We start from the raw sequence: 10,405 nt of genomic DNA, 5'->3' as shown, positions 1-10,405 counted from the left end.
TTTGAGAGAGTAAGAAACATTTAATCATCAGATAAGGACATGGGTACCTCTTCACTCTGTAATTTCTTAAAATCTTGGCCTAGATTTCTCTAAGTGCAAAACCATCTGATCATTCATATGTTAGCTGAGTAGAATTCCAGTTCATGTACGTCATTTAATCAATTGAACCCATTACAAGGTGCTATACCTGAACTAATTACATAAACTTATTGCAGTAACTTGTACCCTTGCTTTCCCTGTTCCCATGTTATCATTACTTTGTGTAGCCTTCCTAAAAGCACACTGTAATCCCTTTGGAGCAGAGACTCATTTCTTAATAAGAACTGTAAAAATACATTGAGTGCTGCAGAAATAACAAAATAACATGACTTTTTTCCCCAATTACTTGCAATAACGTAGAAAATTCCCTACCCAACAGCAATCTGATACATGGAAAAAATATTAGTAATTTAACCAGTCCTTTTGAGCTTGACAGTTCTAAATCTCACAGACGCTACATCACCAAGGTTATGCAGCTACTTCTGCCACATAACAGTGACATCCAAGTTGATGGGTGCTTGATTGGTTAAGCCTTTTTCTCAAAAGTCAAAACCAAAGTTGCATGCAACTAAATATGTTCTTATCAAGGCACTCAGTACTATTGCACTCTACTATTTTCTTTTAAATGCTCATTATAATCAAGAGAAAAGGAGAAGAAAGATAAGAGAAGAAAGATAAGAAGAAAGATAATGTTACTCTGAGTCCATCTTAAGACTTAATATGCATTCCCAACATAAATATCTTAGGACTTGAGACCTATTTGCACTGATCATAGTATATATATTCAGATCTCAAAATACAGACACAAGAGTCTAACACTGAGAGCAAATTCAGGATATTGATGAAAGTTCCCATGTTCTATAAGCATCTTATACCTCCTTATCCAGTGACCAGTTTAGCCCTTTAGTGCAAGCAGTGGTATATATTATAACTCATCTCCATCACCTTTGCTCCAAACCTGCTTAACTCTGTAAACTCAGGCTCTCATTAATTTTTCTGCCTGGTCTGCCCTGGATTTTGAATCAGGATGCACCTAGCCTTTCCCTTGATTCCACATCACTGTCCTCCCTTTCCTGTTCTATTTTTCCAGATTTCTCCACACACTAATGTTCTGATACGACACAGGTGTTACTCGTGTATTATGATAAATAATACAGGCCCAGATGCCCCATGCAGGGACATGTGCAAATGCAGAATTGGTATATTCCAGCTGGGTACAACTGTCTGGTTCACCTGCAGAAGCCAGTGTCTGGACACTATGCCACCCACTTCTCTGTGCAATGAATGAGTTAAAAAGAACAATGAATAATTTTTATACAGAAACCACCAGGAATGTGTATTCTTACTGGTTTGTCTTTTTGGCTACATTTGCCTTTTGAGAATACCAGTTGGGAAAATTGTTTAGAACTCAGACACAGGAAACAATAAAACAGCTCTAAACTAAACTGTTAGAAAGTCAGTGTGTAGATGGAACATGTTACAGCTGCATTAAGGAGAAGCTGAGTAGCTCAGCACAACAGAAACTTAGGAGGATTCTGGAGCTGAGATCTAATAGACATCTGGAATACAAAAGAAGTTCAATCCGTGAGTAAACAGGCAACTTCAAGGATCAAGGGGCTGCTTCTTCATAGCTATTCCTTCTTAGAAAGGGAACCACCAGCCTTTCTGATAACTACTTTGCATTATCTCACTGCTGTTAAAACCCTTCCAAAAGTCAAAGTGAGACCTAGTAGCATTATAACTGTAACTAGAATAATTCAGAGATTCAGAGAAACAAATACAGTAGAAAATCTTCAGTTAACTAAATATTTAAAGAAAAAAACAACAACAAATATATCCAACACTATTTGTACGGTAAATGCCATCCAGCATGTTTTTTCTCCCTCTCTCTGTCCCCAAAGAGCAAAAACCTACTCTACATTGTCTTCTGAAGGCTGTCTGCCTGCTATCCTCACTGCCCACCTACCGTAGGGAGCAGCTCCTCCCACCTGCACATAAAAGCCAAGTGCATGCTACCAGCAGCAGATCAGAGCACTTTCTCAGTCCTCCACTGTTTTGAGCCAGTGATCTTCTCTCCTTGGATCTTGTATACTCAAGGTAAGATTACTGCTACTTCAGGTTTCTGTTCTAACCAGCTATTGTAAGGAAGTCTTAATGTGAACTCTAGCACTGCCTTGCTGGGTGGTGCTGGCTTCCCCCCTGCCTTTTTTTTTTTTCCCCCAGATGTAGTGTCATCTGACATTTAAGTTAGTAACAGTCTGTTGTTTTAGCAATGAAATAAAAACAGATCTTGCTGGGAAACACTGTGTGGCTGGGAAAAGGTCTTCTGTCCCTTTGTGACTGATTTTGAAGAGATTAGTATAATCGGACCCATTTTAACAATTATTATCCCTCTTAGTAGTCTCCCTTTCAGACCAAAGTTATCAAAAAAACCCTACACTCTAAAGCTTCCTTAAATTCTGTTTGAGAAAAATGCTTAGTGCTAATTTAAGGAAGAAGTTGGTTTTTTATTACTGTTATTATTTACTAGCCAGATTGATTGAGCCAATCTTGGGACTGAAGTGCACCTTCACAGGTTTTGCTGCCTTTAAAAAAAGTGTGATGGGACTTAAGCCCTCACAGAAGCACAGTAATAAGGCTGATGGAATTCACTATTGGGTACCAAATATGCTTAAAGTACACTTTTCACAAGCAAAGTTCTGTTTCTTGGAACAACAGACCTCGTGTCTCTATGAAATTTCTAGATCAGCTTGAATTATATTGTATCTACAGTTTGCCTACATAGGCATTTCTAATGCTAAAGGAAGGAATAGTTAAAGTGCCTCAGAGACAGGTACTGAACAGTTAACAGTAAAAAGTGGTTTCACAACTGTATTTGCCCCCCCTTCATCTATCCATCCTCACAGAGATTAATCTATTAGTGACTAGTACCAGTTTCTCATGTTGTGTGAGTCAGTGCACTTTTAACACAGTCACCTGTTTAAAGAAATTCCATCATGAAAATCCTAATCCTAGAATGCCTCTCTCCTGTGCTTAGAGAGGAGTGAAAGCATGAACTACCAAAAGCAAGCAGTGAATGCTGTCTGTAAATTGTTTGTTTGTAGTCTATGTAATACATTCTGCAGTTGGAGAGCAATATTTTCTTCTTGATAGCCAAACAATTCTCTTTTTAAATCGACTCCTTTTTGTTCTTACCCCAAATAAAAAGTCTTTTCTAAAAAAGAATTATGCCCACATACAGCTGTACTTATATTAGCTGCAACATTTCAAGCAATAGCACTGTATAACAGCAGAACTCTGCTCAAAGTGCTCTTTTCTGCATACTGGATTTAAGATTTTTTTCTCTGTTTTACATGTTATCTATTGTAACTAATGGGGAAAAGAAAACACTGCCTTCAGCTATTTGCCTGGAAGATTACATAAGTATATTTAAAAACAAACAAACAAACCCAAACAAAAACCCGAAAACCAAACAAATGGAACTATTCAAAACCAAAGTACAGTGCTTTCTATATCAGGCTTAGAGTAAAACTATTTTTGCATACAGGTAATCCATATAAATTGCCCATAGAAGGCAGGAATAGAGACCAATGGTTTTCCTCATAATTGGCATTCTATCTCTGAGCTACAAAATTTTATTCCTTAGATAACATCTGATTTTTATAGCAAAAACTCCCCTCCCTCTCCAAAAATACCTCTTTTGTAAAACACAGATACATGATTTTAAGTATAGTACACACAGAATTTAGGTCTACAATCTGGCAGTAAAGCCTCATTATTCACACAGAACTTTACTTGATCAGATAAATCAAAATTTCTAACAGAGCAATTTTCAAAGGAAAAAAATTTTTAAAAATGCATTTGCCATAGGAAATGTGCATGTAGCAAAATACCTTTTATTAAAGCCTGCTGTGAAATGTAATGTTTTGGCATTTGAAAAATGGATTGCAGGGCATACTAAGAAAACTTTATTCAAAGGAATGCATCTAATTTTGATCAGAATCTCCTCTGAGCAATTTCTCTCTTAGGCTGAGTAGACAATTCAGCTTAGCATCACTTTGCAGCAGGGGATGAAGGGAAACTGCACCCAGGAGGTCCCCAAGAGAACTTAAATGTCTAGGAATGCGTTTAGTTCTATGCTGATCAGAAACTCCTTTTTGTAAGACCAAAGCATATTGATATTAAGATAAAAACACTGTCATTTTAAAATAGTGCTACAACCACTGTAAAAAAAAAAAAAAAAGTGTATCCATGAGAGAACAAGGCATTCAGATTTTTTGAGTAATGACTGTAAGATTTTAAAATAACAAAATAAAGGTAAAGAGACTATAATAATTTTTCAGCCCCAGACCAGTTAAGTGTTAAGCAGGCATGCTCAGCCATTTCTCCTGGCAGTTGCACTTAAGATTTTAGGGCACTAATGCCCACTTAAGCCACTACTATAACTCCCACTGCTGTCAAAAGTATTAGACCAGATACTTAGAAACACAGGATAAACATATCACTGTCTCCTTATCTATGCATAGGCCTGCCACTACCACTGCTTGTGAGACATTCTGATCTTCATTAATTTATTTTCACGTACCTCTGTGTGAGGCAGAGATATGCTTTCCTCTAGGCATGCTGATAATATATGGACTGTTTTGCCTATGGTCAACAGTGAAAATTCATGGTAGAGTCAGGTTTAGCTCTTCTGGGTTCCAGCCCAGCACTTTAATTCCATGCTTCATTTAGTCTTCAGCCTTATAAAGTCCACCCCTTTGCAGCTGATCTGTCTTTGCATGACTCTCTAGGGATGAAAGCAGAGAGAATTCCAGTGACAAATCTTGAAAGAGGTCACTTACTCTTAACACTTCCAAACTTCCTGTGAAACCCTTTACAAATCCCTTAACAGGGTCTGCAAATCATTCTTGAAGGGGGTAAATAAATAAATAACCAAATGACCACCTCTTTCTTACCCTCTGTGGTTAAAGGAGACCAACAAGATGAGCAAGCAAAGAGCCACTGTCATGGACCAGAAATGATGGGCAACATCTGACTAAGAATTCAGCCTTAGTAACTCAGTTAGCAATTAAGAGCTCAAAGAGAAGCACATAGTGCTTAAGTAAAATTATTCACATGGATCTTATATGGCACATAAACATATTCTTCCTTTCTTTTATACATTTGCTATCATATGCCACCTCTATAAGGGCAGAGGATATAAATTCATACCCAACCCCCCACCCCCAAAAAAAAAAAACCAAACAAAAACAAACAACCACCAGCTTTGCCCTACCCGTTTAGTTTTTAACCCTAGAGCTAATTTATGAGAGTAGAGACTCCTAATCACTCCTGTGGCCTGCAAATACTGCATTAAAAAAACCCCAACACATTCCAATGCTCGATTTCTAGAGTAATTTCCCTAGCAATGGAGGTCTTGTCTCTTATTCTTTTAAACTGAAAATCACCACTGAGCATGCATTGCTCACAGATAAAATAGTGAATGTGCGAGAAGTAACTGGAGGACAAGCAGGACCGATAAAGAGTAGAAAGAGAACCATTAATGGCTGTGTCGCTACCTGCTGTAGAAGGTAGGACAATTTTCATACATCCAGGAGCATATCTACAAGGCAGAATTTTCTGCCCACTTATTCTATGTCTTGCTCTATATCTCAGGGGAGGTAAGATTAGGCTTTATTCCTGAAGCTTAAATATATCCCTATATTTTCACTTAATTTTTTTGGCTTTCCAATTATTCTAAGCTGTATGTTCTTTTCTTCTACAGGGAGATAATTTTTAATTTTCAGTGGTGTCATCTTTCTAAAAGAGTAATGGTTCAATGGAGTTACTATAGTGAGGAACAAGAAAAGACAGAAACTTTAGAGGTGGCTTGTTCTGTCTGATCAAAACCAACAAATATCTGTATTTAACTGTACAAAAGTTTCTTACTTTTGCCACTTACACTTTCTAGAATTTTGTGTAAGTGATATTGCCTTTTTGTGGCTTTTCCCTCCAGAAAGTGAGATCTATTATTTGTGCTAACGGAATTCTCCTTCAGCGAAAGTTGTGGAGCTCTGTGTGTTTAAAAAGATAATGTTGAGTCCTGGTTCTGAAGCCTTTTGTGGGTCTTGTGCAATAACTATGCCTATTCTCTGTACACATCAGTAAACAATTGTGCTTGGTCTCCCTGTACTCCTGAAATGTTGGATGTGTTTCTGTAATTGTCTTGATGTGTAATGAATTTAATGTCTCATAATTGCACTGCAGGGGATTAATACCACTGTGCAGTCTAGGGACATCTTTTGATGATTAAAACTTCTTCATGCAAGTCCGTATTTCACAGCAAAAGCAAGATGGATCTAAGTCTCTTGCTTTTTGAATGGCAGGTGAAACTGTTGAGGGGTGACATGTAATGGACCCTTTTCAAAAGGAAGTGAGAATCAGTGCCCTCTTTTGGTTAGAGAAAAATATAAAGCAGCCCTATGAGAGTGTTTATCAGTTCCCTCTGCTGGCTACAAAGCCCACAGCCAGATGAGCAGCTGTGTTTGCGGAGGCGAAGGTCTTAAGTTCTATTCCCAGTGCTGTGTGCATGCAGTAAACTGATGACTGTGGTGTCTGTGCACGTATGTGGACATCATTCTTAATAGGGTCTCATCAACTATGCTGAGTTCAACATGAGGGCGCTCAAAAATAATATGGAGTTACTGGGAGGTAAGAAACTTTCCACTTAGGATTTGAGAAAGATGCCAGCGGCTATGCCATTCATAATACTATGAAGCTAGAGCATCCTTGTTATGCATCATATGCACACCTTGCTTCTTCCACCTCTTCAAGAAAAGAATGCGTGTGTTTTCATTATACTCAGTTTAGAGACATCTGGCCAGTTATCACAAATACTCTCGGCAATCCCCAGTTGTAGCACTGCAGAATGTCAGCTTCTGAGAACTCCATATTTGCAAAGAAGAAATAAACGATAGCAACAAGAACACTCTAACCTTAAAAAAAAAAAACAAAAACAAAAAAAAAAACAACAAAACAAAACAAAAACAAAACAAAACAAAAAAAAAACAACAAACCCACAAACCAAAATAAAATAGAAAAAGAACCTAACTAGTTCTTTTCCATTCTTGTAGGGAAAGGCCTATATAATCTGGTTATGCAACTGGAGAAACAGGTGATACAATTTATGCAGTCACTTTGAAATAAAGTTGAGGATAAAAAAATTCACTGCAAACTTAAGGAAGAGTGTCTATTCTAAATAACTATCTATAGCATTAAAAATCACAAACTCCTGGGTCAGGTATGCCATTTCACTTCAGCTCCCAGGAATCTATCACAGCAACATCAAGATAGGCATAACCTATCCTATTAAAGGGAGAATGAGTCAAAACTAGCAGCCTGACATACTAGATATCGAAGGTACATTAAAAGCCAGATTTTTGAAACATCTGCAGCATATGTTTCCTGCTAACTAAAAAAGCAACGACTCTTTCCAGACCAACATACTGCTGCATTATTCTCCCTGAAAGGAAAGTAAGAAGTGGACAGTAGCACACTGTAGACTTGCATAAGGAACTTCAAGCAAAGCATTTGACCATTTTTGCAATTGAAAATTCCAGAGAGCAAAACAAGTTTCTAACAAAAGCCAGTGTTTTGAGGTGAAGCAACAACATATATATAATACACTACAGTCCCTGAAATGGAGATGCTTAAATTGCCTCTCATTTACTCAACATAATTTTCAAAGGGACAGAATGGAAGATGGCACAGCCCCAGGGACACTCAAACCAAATACAATCAGCTTACCACTGAAGAAATCTAGCAGTCAAGCCTGCTTATGCCAGCACACAACTTACCTCTGTTCTGCCCTTCCATTCTTTGCACCGTGTGTAGAGCTCCAGTAAATGCAGAGTATCAGAACAAGGGTCTTTTATGTGGCTCAGAGACCAGAATTTCTCTTTCAGCCTGCCTTTAAAAAAAAAAAAAAGCAGCAAAGAAAGTGTTCAGATATTTCACAGTATTTCTTTGTAAATGAATTAGGTGATCTTAGTCCAGCTCTCAGCTGATGGACGTTAATATAAAACACACAACTGGGACCCTTGTTGGCAAATCCCAGCCAAAAGTCAAGAGGTATTTACTTTAGGTCAAAGTTGAGCAATAAAAGCAGACTTGTGAGAAAATTTTATGTTGCCAGCATTGCTATATCTGTCACCTGCACTATAGATAAAAAGTGAATAAGTGAAGAGTAGTTAAGCAAGTACATTCCACAAGCACTAGCATTCACACAAAACGTATTTTAGAAAATGAAGGAAAAAAGACAACAGTCAGTACTTATTTCCTTTCAGTCAGTGGCTTGAATTGAATTTACCATAGTAGCACATCACATTGTTCGCTGCAGAAAAATGCAAAGCTTAGGCCTTTAGGAGTAAGTCTCTCGTGCTTTACTGGTTCCAAAAATGTCAGTGCTTGTCAAAGTATTTTTGAAATAAAACCAAAAGCATGTTAATGAAATGAACTTTCCAAGACAATGCTGGCCAAAACTGATTCTTAGATTTCTTTTCAGTAATAAACTGCCTCTGTGGTTGCTGAGCTGATAGGGAGGAGGATTTAAAGGTCCAAAGCCAAGTTCTGGTTAACTCAAAGAGGGTGAAAAAAGAGGTCTCAAACAGAGCACAAGCCCTCCAATGAATGGAAAGATTTTGCTGAGGGTGGGCAGAGCTTCGCAAAATCCAGCTGTGCTTTCAAAAACGGCTGTAATCATTCTTAGGCTCCACCTGAATGTATTCCAAGACTGGAATACTTGTTGTGGGTACAATTTGTGATGTGCTGCTGTAGATTATGGAACAAGAGTCAGTACTTGGATAATGCAGAATTCAGAGGCTAAATGTCAGAGCTACCCTGCCTATTTATTAAGTAGGATTTCTCTACCTGAATTAAAAAGGCAATACCTCGAAGGATTCTGTCCCATTCTATCCCAGCCTTCTGGATGAATAGCTCAAAAAATATGTTCCAGCGAGTATGAAGGTGTTCGTGATGAACTGAGTTCCTACTGTGCACATAAGTCACATACAAGTCTGGGCAGTGAGATCTCTGAACTATTTTGCTGTATTGCACATAGGTGCAGACGCAGCAACAGTTTGTCTTCCACAGAAGAAATTGTTGCAGTAGTTGCATGTTCTGTGCCTGTTACAGGAATTCCCACTCTCCTCTAGTTCCAACCAGCACAGCCCAGTTTAGGAGGTCTATGCAGTACAGTCCAAGGTACTTCAAGGTACTTTGCTGCCATTGCAAGGGTGTTTTCTTAGTTCTTATGCTTAGGAACTCCTACAGACTATTATTATCTTCTGGAGATTTGGGCATAATTTATTATGTCAGGAAACATAAAATATTTTAGGATTTTTCCCTAAGCTGGCATTAGTAGCGTCAGCTAAAAACACTGTTCATACTATACTGGAAATAAATAAAACTGTATGTTTAACATCCAAAACTGATACTTGCTTAGAGTCATTTGCAGCAGTATTTTTTTTTAATTTTTGTATTGTTATAAAATTATCAAATGGCTTTTAAGTTGTAGTTTAAAGGAAATTTTCTCAGCCATCTTTTGTAATGTCACCTTCATTGCACTTTGATTTTAGATTGCTTGTAAACAACTAGTTGCAAACACTCAATATGTAAAATTCAAGCTACCAATTAGTTTTGCCATGTGATTCTTATGGTATATCTCTGTTCCATAGTCAGGGCAAGATTGCTCATAGATTCAAATTTCAAGCACAAATCCAATTGCCTTTCACTGAGTTCAGAATTCACTTGCAATGAATATTTTATATTATTCTTTTGAAACACCCTATTTTCAACATCACATCTGTCATTTGTGAGCTGAATGCTCTCAAGAACTCCATACAAAAGGTCTATGAAACAAGCAAAACAAATTAAATTTGTGACTGCTCAGAGACATTTTCTCTGCTACATGTGCTTTCAACTTTCAACTAAATGCTCATCTCATGAAAACAAGTATTTCAAAAATAAGCGAACAGAAACCTATTATATTTTCAACACTCCATTCATCAAGCATATTTTGAGAGCTGGAATTTTAGCCTGATGGACACTCACAACATACAGCCTTATCCTTCAAAATAATGATTGCATCCATAAGACTGAGAGCCGCTCCCTCAACTGCCACCGAAGCTGGAGCTAACTGAAGAAAGTAACTTGGCGCTCCCTGGGGGCACTCAGCACTACAGACCCCAGCTCAGGGCACAGCAACCCTTAGAATAACAGAATGTTTTGGGCTGGAAGGGACCTTTAGAGGTCATCTTGTCCAACCCCCCTGCAGTGAGCAGGGACATCTTCAGCTAGATCAGGTTGCTCACAGCCCCATCCGACC

General features: G+C 38.0%; 1 protein-coding gene across 4 annotated transcripts in view; it reads left to right on the top strand.

Moving 5' to 3' along the window:
- The first annotated feature begins 2,069 nt into the window (after positions 1–2,069).
- COL8A1 (collagen type VIII alpha 1 chain) overlaps positions 2,070–10,405 on the top strand; it is a 94,358-nt gene continuing 86,022 nt past the window's right edge. For all 4 annotated transcript variants that reach the window (XM_064467140.1, XM_064467124.1, XM_064467146.1 and 1 more), the window contains exon 1: positions 2,070–2,136. The gene's annotated coding sequence lies outside the window, so the exon portion shown is untranslated. The remainder of the gene's footprint in view (positions 2,137–10,405) is intronic.

This window comes from Phalacrocorax carbo, chromosome 1, assembly GCF_963921805.1.
Source record: "Phalacrocorax carbo chromosome 1, bPhaCar2.1, whole genome shotgun sequence".
NCBI classification, from domain to species: Eukaryota; Metazoa; Chordata; class Aves; order Suliformes; family Phalacrocoracidae; genus Phalacrocorax; species Phalacrocorax carbo.
Note: the sequence above shows the minus strand (reverse complement) of the source record. Positions and strands in the feature narration are given on the sequence as shown.